This window comes from Neopelma chrysocephalum, unplaced genomic scaffold (genome assembly GCF_003984885.1).
Source record: "Neopelma chrysocephalum unplaced genomic scaffold, ASM398488v2 Primary Assembly neopelma1_107, whole genome shotgun sequence".
NCBI lineage: Eukaryota > Metazoa > Chordata > Aves > Passeriformes > Pipridae > Neopelma > Neopelma chrysocephalum.
The window spans coordinates 1,313,908-1,331,956 of NW_020897772.1; positions in this window are offsets into that span (position 1 = coordinate 1,313,908).

Sequence of the window (18,049 nt, forward strand, 5' to 3'; positions counted from 1 at the left end):
CATCATGCTCTAAAACAAAACTATTAATTACACAACGTATTTCATTAAAGGAGACATTGTCATCGCCATGGGTGTAAAAAGCCCCATGACTCTCAGCATGTAGCACTGCTGCTGGAAGACAAATTTAGAGCTAAGGATAATGGGGAAATACAAAATTACAGCTCTTCTGCATGTAAGTGCATCTCTAAGTGCCCAGGAGAGACCTGAGTACCAAACACTGCCCAGCTCACTGGAAAAAAAAAAAAATATATTCATTTTCTCACAGATTTGCTCTGGCTGCTTGCCAAGAGTTCGGATGCAATTTCCACACGGATTTCCAGACCTTCTAGACTTTTTATGCTTATATGCATGCATGTAAAATCTCAATGCACTCAGTAAGGTGTTTGAAGTGTGATCAGCACAGACTCAGAGGGAAGCCAGCTCCCAGTGGTCACAGTGGATGCAAAGAACGCCCATGGTTTTTAAATATGGGCTTCATTCTTCATCTACTTAAGATAGGGCTGCATTTAGCTGTAATTCTGATAGATACACAATATACACAAATATGTATGATACATATATTAAATATACCAGTTCTGCATTTAAAAACATATATATTCTCAGCAGCAGAAAAAAATACTGCTCATCAACTGAATTCTTCCACAGAAAACAAAAAAATTACACTCGAGGGCATGCAAAGACCATTGAAATAATGAAAGAAATCTGAAAGTGGCTCCACAAGGAGCCAACAAGCCTACAATACATAAAGGTTTGTTCCTTTCAGCTCTAACAGCAAGAAGCTGTTAGAACTCTATAACCAATTTACTTCTGTTACTGCCATACAAAAGAGTGACCCAAGCTCCAACCCAAGCAAGGTCACCCCAACAAACACATCTCAAAATGCAACAGAAACACTGGATCTTGAGGAATAGTCCAGCTTTACCACTACATTGTTTGAGACAGGTTAATTCACCTCTTCACATCTTTCCCCCCCACCCCATCCCTTCTGTTCCTCTCATGCATTTTGATTACTAAAAATTTAGAGTGTAATATCTTCTTAGCCACTGCTCTATTACTCAACATGAATCATATCTACTTTTTTTTACTTGCAGGTTTCTTTGTAGAAAGGAGTAAATTTGGTCAAAGAATAACCTACGTATGAATTTCTGCTCTTTGATATGCAGCTGAGTCCCTGGGTGCAATAGAGAAATAGGTAAGAGAGCCATTCAACTATGAATCCATTATTTCATGGGGTTCTATACACCCAATTCCTTCACAGTTGCAAAAAAATTTATATTTTATTTTAACTGGAAGGGCAACAAAATTTAGAGCAGCATCCTTAAAATACCACCATGGGGATTTGTTCCGTGAATTAGGGAGGGGAGGGAGGGGGAATTTAGAGTGAGCTACTCATTTTGATCCAGATCATACCAACTACGTTTCTTTTCCCTTAAACACACTGAAACAAAAACAAATGGCCCCATTGGCCAGTAATTTTCTTCTTTTCTAAGGAACTTGGAGACTAATATGTCACTTCCAGAGAAAAGAGATTTCGGCTGCAAGTTTGTTCAGCACACAGAAAATAACTTATTTCTGGGACTCTGTTAAGAAGGCAGCCTGCCTCTTTCCATTTCTCTCTTCATTTTGCTGTTTCAAAACACAGAAACAAGCAAACAATTAGCTCAGTGGGCTACTACTGATTACAGTCTCTTTGGAAGGAGTGAAACGTGAGTTCTTCAGCTGGAGAGCGACAGACTCGAGACCTCCAATAAATACCAGAAAGCAAAGGGGAATAATGTTTCAACATCACCAGCCCTCTCCTGAGGTTGTTCTGTAGCTCATGTCTCTCCCTCAAAAGGCTGACAAACACAAAATCCTGGTGGTAAGTCCCCCCTTCACAGAGAACTATTTCAAACCACGATGAAAGTAAAGAGCAAAATGCCTTTTTAACCTCCATCACCATGCCCACCTCCCAGTACCTTCCATGCTAGTTGTAACCAGATGGCAAAAAAAAAAGTTATCTTTTAACCTTTTTCATTTCTTTTCTTTTTTTTTTTTTTAAGATTCCATCCCTGCTGTTAGAAAAATTCCTCTTCCAGATTGCTGTGCTGCTTTCAGGGAGGGCTCTCCTCTGCGGGCTCACTCACTGCCACTCGTTTTGGGACTCCAACAAGCTCTTGGTAGCCCAGTGCCAGCTCCCTCTGAATGCTGGTTGGAAAATAGGAGTCTCAATACTGAGGTTTTATCCACTGACTCTTAGTTCAAAGTTCAACAGCAACCTACAGATCCAGTAGTGCAGAGCATTTTTATAGGACAGTAAGTATGAAATACTTCACAGCATGTCATGGAGGAGAGTCATTGTCTTGGGTGAAACTGGTATAGATCCCTGATCTAGCTCTCTATAAAAACTAAAAAGACTGAAAGACCTTCAAGCTGCCCAAAAAAAAAAAGCAACACCTAAGTTCCTATTATCTAATTTGCCTTGAGAAATAAAGTGAGCTATCACTGCTTGGTCTGGGGGCTTCACGGTTCTTAAGAATTTAGGGATTAAATTATTCTGTGAAGAAGAAACTCTGTCAACCCGAAGTTTAAAACTGAGGAAGGTTCGTTACACCTTCTTCAAGGTGAGTTTATACTAAAATACTTGAGGTTTTAAAATCAGAACACCAGGTTTTGCTATGGATTATTACAGTGAAAAATTCTGAGGGAAAGATGACCAGCACCAGTGCCTTCATCTCCTTCACAAACCCCTATCTCCTAACCCTACACATGGCCAACACTCTCCCAGTTCCCTGACTGGTGGAAGGAGTTCACTCAATGTAGGCACAGTACACAGAGTCCTTACTAAGCAAATTCACACTGCAAACAATTTGGCCAATTCTGCTAAGGGGAAAGCTACAGATCTTACAAAGTGAAAAAGGATGAGCCCAGTGCATCTACTTAGTGCCAAGCTGTGGCAGCTTCCATTTCAGAAATAGCAAGAGTTATTTCAGACTTAAATTAAGAAGCTTTCATAGCCTCTGTATTTGCAGAACAGAATGTGGGGTGAATTGATTAATCTTCATCAAACAGTAGGTAGTGCCGCGGTCCGCGGGGGGAAGGGAAATGGGACCGGGCACTGCAATAAGGGTTCTAACACAGTTGAGGTCTCGTGCAGCAATGCCATTTATTTGGGGGAAACAAGGGTTTAAATAACGTAGGTTTGAGGGGTGGATTCTAACCTGGGGAGGCGCAAGAGATTGACAACTCAGGGAAAAACGTGATAGGGGGATAGGGGAAAGGTGGGCGGAACTCCCGGGTATCTGAGGGATTGGGCCAATAGTAGCTCTCTCTGCATGGTGGCAGGCTGTGACCAATGAGCAGCAGAGGAGCGGGAAAACTGGGGAGACAGGGTGACAAACAACTTTTGGAGGGAAAATCTGAGGGAGAAAGGGAGACAATATGGAGGTAGGACAGAATTCATAACATTTAACAATAAACTGAGGTGCATAAGAATTCATAAACACACAACAATAGACTGGAGAAAAACTGTCAGTCTGGTGGGTAAATTATCAAGTAACAGGTCCCTTTAGATCCCATTTATGCTTTTCCAGGCAACATATCTTTCCCAGTCTGTCTTCTTATCCAGCACAAGGTAGTACAGTGAATAAAGGAGTAGATAACCTCAATTTTAAAGGTGATTGTTTTACCTGGCTTTATTATAAACTAGTTACTTCTAATCTGAAGGAAATTATGAAATCATCTGCTGTCAAACTTTAAAAAGAATGCCTTATAGTACTCATCTATTTAAAACTTTAATGAAGTTTAACTAAAATCTGTTTTCTGCACCCATGTTTCTGCAGAGCAAGCATTTGGATTTGCATTCACATGCATAGAACAGGAAATTAGGCTTTGGGAAGAATGGCTACAGAATTGCATCTACCACCATTCCAAATAACTTCCAAGTCTGCAGCACCTGTAATTTGTTAATCTCCAGATGAACTGGACAGAAACTACACAGCCTGAGTTGCCCCTCAATTGTGAAAAACATCTATACAGCTTTGCTCTTCTTGTTAACCTCTGGTGTTCCCTGACATAACAGAGACTGAACTGGCTATATATATGTACCATATTCTCTGCTCTTTACTAGTGACCCAAGAGAAAACTAAAGGCATGTCACCATTTCACTGAGCAGCTCAGTTTTATGGTTCATATTGCAACAGAATAAGAATTTTACTCTAAAAGAAATAGTCACACCACTATGACTGTTTATTTCTCCCTGTTTGCTACCTCCATCTATCACTGCAAGGTTTTGGTCTTCCCAAAAGCATCCTGAAGGTCACTATCACTACATTTCTGAAGTTCAAGTATCCTATCACTGGAAAACACAGCAGCTAAACAGCAATTGCAGTGCAGTGCAATAATCAGTAACATTCATAAGAACCCAACTAAACCTTTAATTCCTTCTCAAACAAAAGGAAGAAGGAGCCTGATTGTTTTAGGATTCATAAGAAAAGCTGCAGAACTATTATTGAAAATTCTCAAAAGGTGATATAGACACAGACTTAACGTAGGAGTTGCGTTTTATTAGCACTTTTAAAGTCACTCTGAATTTTACAGAATCAGATCCTAATCCAAAGTCCTAGGGCAAAGCTAAGGGACTCCTTCCCTCCCTTGGAAATAAATCTGTTTGTTCACTGCACCCCTGCAGAGCTGCTGTAACCAGCCACATTTAATGATATTTCTAGTTTTCACAGTCCTCCCTCCAGCTTTGCTGAGAAGGTTGTCACATTTCAACAAGTACCTCAAAGGGAAGCCTTATTTATTAAAAGTTATCATAATTTCACCCAATGCAACAGAGCTGCCTTGAGTGGCACAAATGAAATTCTGCTCTGCTTTCCTATTATACTTCAGACTATACTATATTTATACTGTAATATTATACTATATGCAACTCAATACAGCTGTTTTTATAGCTGTGACAACAGCCTCTGCTCCCTCAGCTGTATCACTCTCTACTCTAACCTGCATGTTCTTTAATACGATTTTCTCCTCACCTGTGCATTTATTCTATTTTTGCAGGCAATCGTGTCGTTTTTAGTCAAGTTGGCAGGAGAAGTTAAATGGGAAGTAAATTGGTTTTTCAAAGCCACTAGGACACGTCAAAAATAGTAAGTGAAAAAGGTAGTAAAGTGCAGCCCTGTAAGATTTTGCTTCACTAGAAAGAAAGAAAGAAAAACAGTGGCTGTTCATAAAAATGCCAAGTGAACTGATGTTTCATTACAGTAAAAAATTCCAGTGGCACAAAAGACTAATTTAGGTCTTAACACACCACATAGTCACTGTTTACTATTCCCATAGAGAAAGGGTAATATATGTTCACAGACTGGTTGTCTGTGCATGTATTTATTACACCTAAGGCAGCTTCTTCAGATACCCAGTGCCCTTCAGACAACAACTACAACAAAAACAATTACCTATTTTAAAACAAAGTTAATTGAAAACCAAGAAGCATGATAAATCATAATTTTCATAGCTCATAATCTTGACCTAAAGACAAGTAATCTTGGAAATGAAAGATGTTCACGCCTTGAACATTTTCCTAAATCAGAGACTTTGTTCATTAAGTATGGATGTCAGTTCACCTAAAATACATTTTTGTATTGTTTGAAACATCCTGGAAAATGGGATAGTTGTTTCAGAAAAATAGAAGAAAATTAAGAAAGAAAAAAAAAAGGCACGGGATGGGATGAAAGGTTATCTTACACTGCTCTAATTCTGGGCTACAGACTACCATAAAAAATGTGCTGAAGGGCAGTATTTTAATATGTTTAAAGACAACAGTTGTAGTGTTTCCTTGACCTTTTCCAGGCTGCCCAGCACAGTCCATCCTTTATTCATCAAGTAGGTCACCTTTTCCTCCAGTTTAATAAAGGCTTACAGGACAATTTATGGATTTCCATGAAAGCTTTGTATCAGTAGTGGTTCTAGTTGTGTCTCAAAACTTCCAGGACAGGGACACCCTAGCAGAGCCATGACAAGATCTTTGGATCTCATGGATTTATGTATTTGGTTGGTGAACTCTTAAAACTAAACTACTGTTATAGCAATCAAAAGGGACATCACTGAGTGTTGAAAAATAAACCAGAAAAAAGAGATAATCAAGTAACCCCCCTTGTACTAGGAAGCCATAGGACAGGTAAGATGTGCTGTATACGCAAGATATTTCAAATTCTTTCCCCACATAGGTCATTGCACTTCCACTCCAATTCTCAGGTTTCGCCTCTAAAGAGGTCTGGATTAGGACTAACTTTTCCACAAAAGTAGGTTCATAAAATAGCAACAGTGAATAGGGAAAGGGAAAGTATGAAATTGAAATTTGCAGTCGCCTCTCACATCGATAGCTCACCTCTCAATTTTCTAAGCCCTACTTCCCCAGTAAAGGGATTTTTTTCCCCTGCTGTCTACACATAAATTATACACATATTATGCACATAATTATGCACATAAATTATAATGATTAAATAATTTTAATTGCTCTATCTGCTTCAAAAAGACTGATACTCTAATAAGTATGCATGCTCTCTCTCCACGTAAGCAAAGTATTTCTCTCCTCTGGAATGATCTATAAACAGCTTGAAGTTGTATTGTCGAGTGAGAGAACAGTAAGAGTGTAAGAAAAATGGAACAGGTTTGAGGCTGATTTCATCTGACCATAGCAAACAAGTTTACACTGAAATAGGTGGATAGAAGTTTGTTCAAGGAATCCTTTTCCATGCTTAAACTTTTACCAAAAAAATACATCTGGGAAACACTACTGCACTCCCTGTGTTTACACACACACAGGACAGAGGTGGCTCCTAAGACAGGGAGAGGGGGACACAGCCAGGTTCTGCTCTCCATGGAAAGACTGCCTTAGCCTATGGAATGCCATTGTCACACAGCAGAATTTTCTCTGGATGTTTCCCAACTTAAGCTTCATATGAAGTATTCTGGAAGCAGATCCTTTGCTCCCACTTCCCCCCACACACTGTTTTACTGAACACTGTAGTCTTGAATCCATCCTTGATTTCAGTAGTTATTCACAAAGCTATTTAGGAAAAACAAAGGCAAATCTTTATTTTTAGAGTTTGCAGATCTGATTTCCCCATAGAGAACAGTCAGCAATGTTTGAGGACTGTAAGGATCAAACCCTGAGCATGCAAGGAATCAATGTTTTACCCCTTAGTTTCACCCTTTCATTTCAGTGGTGGCAGAGTTCCTTGCTCTATTTAAAAAACACTAAGAATTTTTAAAAAGCCAATATTCCAGGAAATAAATATTGCTGGAACTGTTAGAAATTAACCCCCTTTTTTCTCTTCCCCTTCATTTTGCATTTGACACATATTACTTTTTCTAATGCTACTCCCTTTACTCTATGTCATAACTACTTTTGTCCAACAGTGTTGTTATAACCACTAGGATTCATGTGGGGCCAGAACTTTGCTGATTAGCACAAGAACAAGTTGGTCTTCCAAAGATAAGTTCTAAAAATCTTAACATTTTTTATTCCATATTCATCTCCTATAGAGCACAAATTACTCTCTGAATTATTTTCAGCCTCACAGAGTATATTCCAGAGATATCACTCTATATTTTAAGAAATACATGAGACTTTTGTTTCGAGATCATTTTGTTTCAACATCACAAATGAAGACTGACACTTCTCTAACTGGGCACTATTGACAATGGCCATTTAAGCTGTCACACACACTAACAAACAGCCATGCACTCTGTGGGCATTTGGAAAGAAAAACAAAATAGATGAAGATGCTTTTAAGCTATAAAAAACTGAGCTGTGAAAATGGGTATAGTTTGTTTGCAAGAGCAGGGCAGGGCTGCAAACAAGAGTACTGCCAGCCCACAAATACAGTGGGACCATTAGATCCTGAGGTGAAAGGGAGGGGCTCTAAGTTGGTACTAAGCTCTCAAGGACAACTGAGACTCTGCTGATGCAACTTACTTAGCTTTAAAGCATATTTGGAAAAACTGACCTACAAGAGTCCTTGAAACAGCCACCACATTTCTATCCATTTTTATTGGCTGCTGCTGCCAAGGAATGCATCAAGTCAAAATAAAAGTGCCACACGTGTCCTTCAGCATAAAATCAGTAATTGTTATTAGTAAAAAGTACCTTCGTTATTCACAGGAATTTTCATTCTGATGCCTTTAAACTGAAGAGGGTTAACTTGATGAACATTGTCCTCGGTTTCTTTTCATAAATATTGATTCTTAAAGCTCACAGTGTTTTCAGCTAATGAAACAGTTTTCATTTTCAGAACCAACATTAGTTTGCTGCACCACTGGTTGAAATGCAAGCATTTAGTCAAGTTTGTTTCCCTGGGTGCCTGGCTTTGCACACATAATGAGAATTATGCCTTTCACACTCGTGCCAGTCTGCATTCTGTAGATTAAAGAATAACAGTCAGCACTGCATTAAGACAGACAGCACTGCAGAAAATAATCCAATACAGTCTCACCCAGGTGGCATTCCAATTTCAAATGTTAAAACTAATGAACATGGGCTAATGATAGAACACAGTTGGTTTCTACAGTCTAACCTGGCTTACTTTAAACCGCTGCTGGATGGCTTTTAAAATGCATTATCTTGAGAGGAGATCCCGTGCCACACACTTTAGGTAAAACAACACTGCTGAAGTAGTCTGTCACCTTGCATTCAGGTTGCAAACAGGAAAAAAAAAAACCAAAAACATTTGAATTTTTACATAAACCACTTTTTGCTAATTTTCACTGAAGACTGCAATCAAATCTCTGCTTTGTGTACATTATTTTGCAAACCAGGTTTCGCATCTGAAAACTACAAAAGGATAATTTTGCACATGAATTCATGCAAGCATATGCAAGTTTTGTATTACCAGTACAGTTAGTACAGTATGCAAAAAAAAAAAAAATAAATTTTTTCTTGTTATCCAAAAATTGTATTTCAGTTTAACGTATTGCTGTTATTCACTGATGTTTTTTCCTATTCAGCAAGCTCTAGGCCTCCTGTGAAACCTTCACTAAAGTCCATATTATTTAAACACATTATTTAGAGGCAACTTATCTCTGAATAATTTGCTAAATGGGGATATCCTAAGAACTTGCATATTCCTTCCTTGAATTAGGACCTTCATCCTCAGACTGGCTCAACATGAACCTGAACTGATCATTGCCAATAAAAAGTATTATCCAGGGCTGTTGTCAGGCTGTTCCATAGGATATGTTTAAACAGATACAGTATTTCCAAACCAGTTAAGCCAGACATGAGATAACAGAACATAAATCACATTTTGAATTATAAGTTTTCTATTCCCTTGAACATCAAAGTATTTTAAAATTTAATAAATGAACATTTCTATAAACTTGCCTTGTATTTCCATGAACAGAAGGATTCTCTTTGCAGCACTAGAAGGACAGACAATTGAAGAATGAGCTGTTCTACTGCATTACATGACAAAGGACCACCTAACAGTTTAGTTAGGTGAGCCCACTTCACTTTTCTCCAGTAAAACTGTGCCTGGTAGGCAAGGATTTATGAGTGGCAATTACAGTCAATTATGATTTAATCAAATACCTGGCTTCTGATTTGGGCCAAAGTAGATTTCCCATTTAAAAACAACAATAAAGAATAAATTTTGTTTTTCAAATACTAGTAATAGTGAGAAAGTCTCCTTGATATTACTAATATAAAACCCAGAATTAGACTATCATCATAAAATAAGAACAACAAAACAAACCAACTGTTCCTGTCTTATAAGTCGGCTTGATATCCAGTTTGTAAACCCACATGAGACGGTGACTGATGCACCATTTCAGGGTTTAATTTGGTTTTGTTTCCTATACCATCCTTACCTGTGACAGGACTCAGTCCACTGAAGAATTAGGTTCTGTGTGCCCTCGTGGTGATGCAGAAGCAAAGCAAGAGTTTACACTACCAAAATCTGATGAAAGAAAATATAAACTTAAATATAATCACTAAACTGATGACTAAAGGAGTAGATGCACACACAGTTTACATTATTTAGTTCAATTTTGTATAAAGTTAGTTACAACACTACAACAGATATCCTGATTGTCACACCCAGAAAATGTCAAGGAGAAAAATGTGTGAGTGCAGGCACTCAGCAGGTAAGACTACCCCAACCAGCACTGGTGTTGCAAGGCCTGGTGTCCTTTTTACATTTCACAAAGTTCTTTCTCATCCTAGGAATCTTTTGCAGAGATCTTTTTTTAAATCCAGGCTGCCAGTAGAGAGAGCGTGTGAAATCTTACCTGCAGTCCAGTCACTTCTGGGATCCCAATTAGAAATATTCTGATCAATACCTGAGTTTCTTGCTCTGCCTCAAAATGCCAGGCCATGAGCTCATTATTTTTTGCAATCATCTCTGCCAACTTCCAAAGCCACGTGGCCCCTCCAGAGGCCAAAGCCTGCAAGGCCTGTGGTCCACAGGCACACTTGGCTTTTGTACAGGTTCCACTCCTGCTGCCAAGATGCTGATTTGAAGTTCACATTCCCTGTCCTTGGGAAGAAAATACATATAGTAATTCACATAGATTATTAAAATCTGAGAGGGGAAACAGAAAGAAAGGAAAATTTGATGGATTGCTTCTACTTGTCACCAAAATCTCAATCCACCAAAACATTCCTACCAAACTTATGCTTTAAAAAAAATTAAGAAATCCTTTAAGCATAAATTGGGATAGATCTCATTTTTGCAGAGTAGCTGGGCCAGTTAAATCTCAATCCAATATGACCCTCTGTTAGGAGGGAACAAAACAAGCTTTCTCCCCCTCACTCACAGAAGCTGTACTGTGCAGTTAACACTTCAGCTATGGGGGGGATTTTCTTCCCTTTGCCGTTGCATAACACAAGATTCCTTTGTTCTCTTTTATTGAGAGATTCCTATTGTTTCTCCATGACAGTAGGACAGCCTTCAGGTATGTAATGTTTGCTACTGCTCCATGACACACCAGCCCATTCTTTGCTATTTCTATTCTCCTCTTTGCTATTATGACACAAAAACTGCTGCATTGCAGTGACAACATTTGCCTGCAGCTCTTGACTTTTAGATGATGAGGTGCTACAGCATTTGAAGATGACAAGGTAAAACGTAGCAGGAGCTCATTATTTCTGCCCCCTCAACAAATCTGGGTTCCTCTTGGCAAACACACAGCAAGCACAAAAGTGGGGTAAGATGGGAGCAGGCACTTCCACCTCTGTATGTTCATGTACCAAGAGAGAAGGTGCACTAATACGGTCTTAACCAGAAGCTGCCCAACACCTAATTTTCTTAAAATAAAATAAATTTGCCAGCTCCATAGTGACATGAGCAAAAAATTAAGAATGCTCTTTATTACACTGCTAAGCCATGATCTACATGTGTTCTGCTGCTCCAGATCCACCATGTAATCCTGGAACCAGTAGTTTAATCTTTAAGCTCAATAATTTCCATATCTACAAAGACCCTAATTTCCAGCAATTTCACATTTCCAGGTTTTAAATTCTGCAGGGCAGTACCCACTTCTTCCAAAGTGTCTTTGCAGTGCTTAACAAAGGCACTCTGACAAGAGTGAGAGTCTAAAACCAGTATGAGAGCACAGGCATGAGTACAAACAGTTCTGTGTTCCAGGTCTCAGAACTCCACACAGGACTTAAGATTGCAGTTTTTAGAAGACTTTGAGTACTTCTCTGAAGACAATCTTCAGCAAATTAAGAGAGGAGATCCCTGGGTTCTAGATAGAGAATCTCCTGGAAGAGCAAGGTCCTTCCTACGCAATAGTGAAACTCTGGAAACGCACATTTTAATGGTAACCTAAAGCTCCTCAGCCATCATCTTTCAGGATTTACTGTTCCTACACTTCTTCTCCCTGAACGGTGAAGACCATGTGACCTTTTCCCTACCTAGAATCTTGGCAATTAAAATGTATGAAAAGAATTCATTGCTTTATCAGATGAACTGAAAGGTATTGTGTCTCTTTCTATCAAAGAAGGCTTTTCCTGCTGTGCCAAGATCAGCCTGAGATGTGATCAGTGAATCTCTGAACACTGACCCAGCAATAAAGGAAAGAACTTGTGCTGAAAACCTGAGGCCTTTTTCCAATAGCTTGTGAGGTTTACCCTATTTTTACTGAATTTTCTTTGATGTGATTAGTACATTTGTTTCTATGAGGTTATGATTAAAATAATTAAATATATCCACAAATTACTTAACACACTGTCAAACTCACCAACTATTTTAGTCCTGTCATTGCATAGCTGGAGATTTCAGTTTTAAGATTCTCACTGGCTCTAGGAGACAGAAGTTTGAGAAAACACTGATATGGTAAAAACCACAGAATATGAACTATTACATGGTAAAACTTCAGAAAAGAACAATTAGATTTGCAGTTTGGCTCTTAATGACTTCAGAGAACAAAAACAACAAACTCTTCAAATGCAGTTAACAGCAAATGATCTGGCCAATCATCAGTCCTACCCAAAACCTGAGGTCTACATATGCAACAAATGTTTTGGGATTTGGGTTTGTTTAATTTTTTTTAAGAACAACAGTTTTCTACTCCTACTGATTAACTTTTGTGGTACTGTTTCCTCATGGGTTTTTTTAATAATAATTTTTTGAGGGGAAACAGAAAAACCAAATAGAATCTAACACAGAGTCTGTAGAATCAAATCCCTACACAGCCCAAAGAGTTCATAAAAACTATAGGCATGGTTGTTCCCAGTCCTATGGGGACTCAAAAGTTACCGATTCCAGATGGTCAGAGCACGATACCCACAAAGCCATTTATAGGTGTTAAAAAGAAATCCTTCATCCAACAAATAAAAACCTGGCTCAGAATGCAAAGCAAAAAATCAGGCTGGGTAGAGAAAACACCACATTTCTTTCATACAAGCACTTACAGCACTGCTGTGTTGACCACATTTCATAAGCTTCACACTCAGCACAGTGCAGAGGTGGCAGTTCTGTCAGAAACAGAGGTGGCAATTTTTATCACACTGCTTTCATTGCACAGAAGAAGGGCAGAGGAAGAATACTGAGAAAATGCTACTAAGCTATTTCTTACTCTTTCACATGCAGTGATAGGTCTAAAGGCACATAACAAATGTATGTGACCTCATTTTTTTCATGCAAGGTGTTAAGGTTCATAGGTAAGTGCACCATTGCTACACGTGAAAGCTAAATTTAAATCAGAATTTTAAACTTTTCCAACACATCTGAGGTGGCAAAAGAGATCAGAACATAAGCTTCCAATACTTGTTGTATGTCACAAGTAGGTTGGTGATATTTTTAAAGTAGAAAGTTTTCCAATCACTTTCTCAAACTATTTTTCATGCCTTACAAATTTCACTCTTCGTTTTTGATTAAGGATACTTGACCTGGTCTTTATCACATTATATATTGCACCAATGACACCCTAACTCTCTGGCATACACACCCATTTCTCAAGGTTCCTTATATGCCCATCTGGAGCCAGATGCCACAAAAGCCTTCTAGAAATAAAGCAGATAGGCAGCTGCTCCCTAATCACACTGTGACAAGCTACCACAATTTTAATTCACCTAAGCAAACTGTTTTTTCATCTCCTGGGGCACAGAGCACTGTACTGCAAGCAGTAGTCAGTTAAAACATGTACTAGTGCCAGGAGTTGGCCTCTATGATCCTCATGGGTCCCTTCCAACTCAAGATAAAGAATCGTTAACTATCTTTCAGGACCTTTTCCATAGGCAACTCTTATTTAGATTTGGAAAATAAAAAAAAAACAACAACAAAACCTTTCAAGGCTCAACTACTAAGATGCTCAGCAGCATCTAAATTTGACCATCTAAATGGTCAAAGGTGAAGAGACAGTCATTACTGCCACCCCCTCCCCTCAAACATTCATACTGCAGTTAATCATTATGTGTCTATTAGGCTAGCTCTCTCCTTAACAACATAATTAAAAGCACATTTTTGATTCTTAATTATGCACGTCTTTGTGAATAACATTAATTTTTAGAAAGATGCTCCAAGCCATTCTATCCCAATTCCACCATTTACCTGGATTGAAAGCTGTTTGACACTTCTCAGTGTAAAGAGTTCACTTCATTTGCTAGAAATTGGAAAGTTGGCAAGTCTAAATAAGGGCATAGGAATAACACTGAAGTCAGCAGCAGGATCTTATCCACAGTGCAATTCTACACAGGAAAGAAATCACATTTTCAAACTTGAAAAGGGGAGCTAAGAATACTTTCAGATAGCCCAGCACTCACCAGCTGAGAAAGCATGTTGAGCAAAAGAAGTTGGTTACTTTGCAGCAAAGAAACCTTTTTTTAATGACAGTTTTATGGCTGACTTTAGGGCTGACTTCTGTTGCAGTCTGGATTGATGAGATTTTTTCAGCAGGAGGCTGGAAACTGACTCTGGTTGAATTTATAACACATGTTATAAATATATTAAAATATGCAAACAGCTTAAAAAATTCATTTTACAGTGCTTTTTTTGTCATTATAGAAAACTTCATAACTGTAATACACATTTAGCTGCCAAGAGAAAACAGTTTTGGCAAAAGAACAACCAGCAGTTAACATCCTAGAACCCAAAAATTAGGTGCGTGACATACACAACAGAGAGGAAAAAATACCATTGAAAAGTTGTCAATTTTTCATACTGAAAATCAGTTTATCCTTATGAGTGATATGTTCATAATACATTCCGTTTTTTGCAGTAAACGATACGAAAATCTGATGCAATAAACAACTGAGAACAATCAAACAGTGACAGTTCAGAGCAATTCCTCACTCACATGCTGTTTCTGACCAGAAAAGAGTCTCCATCTTCATGCAAGGGACTATAATGAACAAAACCCACAATTCATCCACAGAGACCAGAATTTGGGGGTCACTTTAACTGCATCTGCTTACATCAGCAATAAACTCTTTATTTAAGCTGAAAGTTCACTTACAAAACTGACAAACTTGAAGAATCAAGACATCTGATGACACAGGACACCAGAATTTACAGCTTCTCAGACATTCTCCTGATTTCAAAGCGCGTTCTACTTGCGGAAAAGTGGAAAATATGATTTTGTTGACAGAAGCACGGTTCATACACGACACCCCCACACACCTGCATCACAGCATTCCTTAATAAAGGCAAAAAAACACTTTTTACAAAGTTATTAATTATGTATTCATTTTTAAAGGTAACTCCACTGACTGAACACTGATTTATAAACACTAGCAGCAGTTTGACAGTTTGCATTTTGATACTTGAGACACACCACACCAAAAGAACACTTTCTACTCTTGTCCAAACCAGTGCAAAAAGGCAGTACCACAAAGCCGTGAAGTAACCTGAGGACTGATGTTTTTATTAGAGATCTAGAACGTTTATTCCAGAGCCTTCTCACCTGCAGTCCAAAATTCAGCAAACCAGCTCCCAGTTCCAAGTTGTTTGTGAGCCAACTTATTTTGATTTCACTCACTCAACAGCTGAGCAGCTTAATATTCCTAAACATTGTTAAGCAGCATATTTTTGCAGACTCATCTGTGGCACAGTCACCTACCTTCAAATTAAAGGAAACTAATGCAAGGGTTGTAATTTCACACATGTAGATGAACTATCAGAAAAAAGGCAATTTTGTTCACGTAAGAAATGGATATTGTGGCATATCCTGCTAAAATACCATTTGGTGAATTAATCCATCTCAAAATGGAGATGAGTGAATACTGGCAAGATTTTAAATGAAGTTTAGGAACTATTTCCTTGATGCAATATTTAAAAGTCTGAATTACTCACAAATTAAGCTATTCAGTAAACTCATCTTTGTGCTTTCTTCTTTTATGACAAAAAACACTTCAAGGGACATTTGAGCACCACTATTTTCTCACAGTACTGTTTGTTTATACATTTCCTAACTGAAATACAATTCAGATCCCATATTCCATTCACTATCATTTAAACCTCTTATTAAAGTTCTGAAGAACTGCCACACGGCAGTTCTTGGGCTTGGCCAAGGGCCCTCGGCGGGCACCGAGACACTGTGCTTTCTGCCCGCGGCTCCGAGTGGGAAAGAAACGGCCTTGTGTGCAGCGCGGGTAAATGCCTACAACTTGAAATGAGAGGCAGAGGTGATGCAGTATCTTCATTTTACGTTACTGTAAATTAATTACATAAATTAATCACCAAACTACTTGCTTTGAAAGGTACTAGAAAGCTAAATTGAGGAGGGATAGAAGGAAAAAAATAAACACCATCTCCAAGTTATAAAAGTCTTCGCCAAAAATAAGTTTAAATTGTAGGGTAATTGTCATTGAAACAATAGAACAAACCCTTCTAAAATTTAAAACCTGTGCAGATCTATATACTAAGAGAATTAGATCCCTGAGTAACATGCTTGTGATCCAGGCAGACAACAGAAAATAGGTATTTCTGAGTTTTATTTTAAACTAAAGCCATAATCCTAAAAACAAAAATGTCATGTGCAGTCTTACAAGAAACTCCATACATCTAAAATCAGAACTCCTTTTCATGAGTATGTTCTCATCACCGAAGTCCATAACTTTGGCTCCAATGTAAATCACATCTAGCAGAAGAGAATTCTTCCTTATTGCAAAGCAGCAGATCCACTGTTAACAAAGGGGCAGAATTGGATTTTACAATGCAATGCTACCCAACAATAGCAGCTGGCCTTGAAAAGGGTTGACCTGAAGACTCTTGCAAGTGTTTCAGAGATTTTTCACAGATGTACTTCAACAGCCTCTGCCCTTCCACATGTGGCCCCTGGACACTCATATAATAATTATATTACCAGCAACATATTGCAAGGAGGCTGCACAGTGGTTTGTGCACTCTGGGACTGTCATGTTCTCAGACTGGGTAAGCCCAAATCATTGATACCAGGGTTTAACTAGTATTCAACACTAAAACAACACATTAAGTCCTACCAGCAGTCTTCACCAGCAGAAGCCCCATCATTTCTTAACGATCCTGTCCAGAAGTGCACAGATTTACATGTTCTGAGCTTTCTTCTTCCCCTATTTACTACCTGCAGAGCAAAAGTAAACAGCATCTACTACTCCCAAGTGCTTTTACTCTACAGGAAGCTGCAACAACTGATTACTGTAGTCATTCCTAAAGTTAGGAGAAACAAGAAACTAAGGTAAACAACTGAGGAAGCAAACAACCCAGTACAGTTTTAAACCTGTAAAATAGATCAGCCAGACTACTGTCTTGGGCTCCAGCTCCTTCCTGATGTATTTAGCTTCAGACTTACTTGGTTCAAGTTCAATGTTATCACTTCACTACACCAAATCCAGCACATATCACAACTCTGCAGCACACCAGAAATGTATTCTGCCAAGCAACTAGCAAAACAAGAATTTAGCTGAACTCCCTTTATTTTTCTCCAGTCATATGCATGGCAAATATATTTTGCCAAGAAAAAGCCAGATGTGTTTTGAGAAAACATGTTCAGGTATTAAGTCTGAGCAGTTCCCTTTGATCAAATGCAAATGCACAAGTGGCAACCAATATTCTAAAAGCATAAGCCAGCAAATCCATCAAATGCATCTCAAAAATCTCTGAATCTGCCTGCAGGTAGGTTCCTTCTAAAGCATTCAGTGAAGAACAAAGTGCCCCAAGGTAGAAACCTTACTTCTCACTAAGTGCTTTGGGGATTTTAGTCAGGACCATCTCTAGCTTAATCCTGTAAACTGGATGCCCATTAGCACCTGAGGGACATCAGGCATGCTGCTGGATTAATCCTTCAATCTAATTTTATCACAGGAATGCAGCTGAAGAACTTTGAGACCACACTGCAGTGTGAAGCAAAGCATGGAAATGCGTATAATTGGATTCACCTGACCAACACACTACTGACCCAAACTAAAAGGCTGATGTTGACCACACTAACACAGCCACAGTTATTAAAGGAATAGTAGTTTCCCCAAGTATTATGAAAAAAATTGTTGTCTTCCCAGATGAATGAGACTATGAGCTTAAATGACACACATGATTACTTGAGAGGCTCATCTCCAAAACTTCCAGAGGGAAAGTTCAATTTAAAAAGT